Source organism: Opisthorchis viverrini (assembly GCF_000715545.1).
Source record: "Opisthorchis viverrini unplaced genomic scaffold opera_v5_448, whole genome shotgun sequence".
NCBI classification, from domain to species: Eukaryota; Metazoa; Platyhelminthes; class Trematoda; order Opisthorchiida; family Opisthorchiidae; genus Opisthorchis; species Opisthorchis viverrini.
In genome coordinates, this window is record NW_008752106.1 from 3927 (window position 1) to 4376 (window position 450).

Genomic DNA, 450 nt, shown 5'->3' on the forward strand with positions numbered 1-450 from the left:
CGAATCCACTGCTTCTTCGACCTTAGTGAGAACTGTTCAGCCAAGACAGGGGCAGTGAAAAAATCACGCCTTAATTACTGCGCAAACGTGTGTCCCAACGCTGTCCGTTTGCAGAAGAAAAGAACCATTAGGCATGGGACTACGTGATGTGAATTTTGTGCCTGGAGGTTGACTGACCCTATATCTTGTTTAAGCATGGGTTAATCCCATTGCTAATCAGCCGCTCGTGGCCCAACGCTTCAACTACTAGCCAGCATTCCACGAGTTCGAACTTCTCAGAGACTCGTGAGATACGCACGGCTGATGATTCCCATGAAGGTTGAGGCAGTTGTACAATGGTTCTCGGCTTTTCGGCGTGGATCGACTTCGCTTTAACGACGGAATCTCCACAGAAAATTCATCGTCATCATCATCATCCGAATCATCATCATCATCATCATCATCATCATC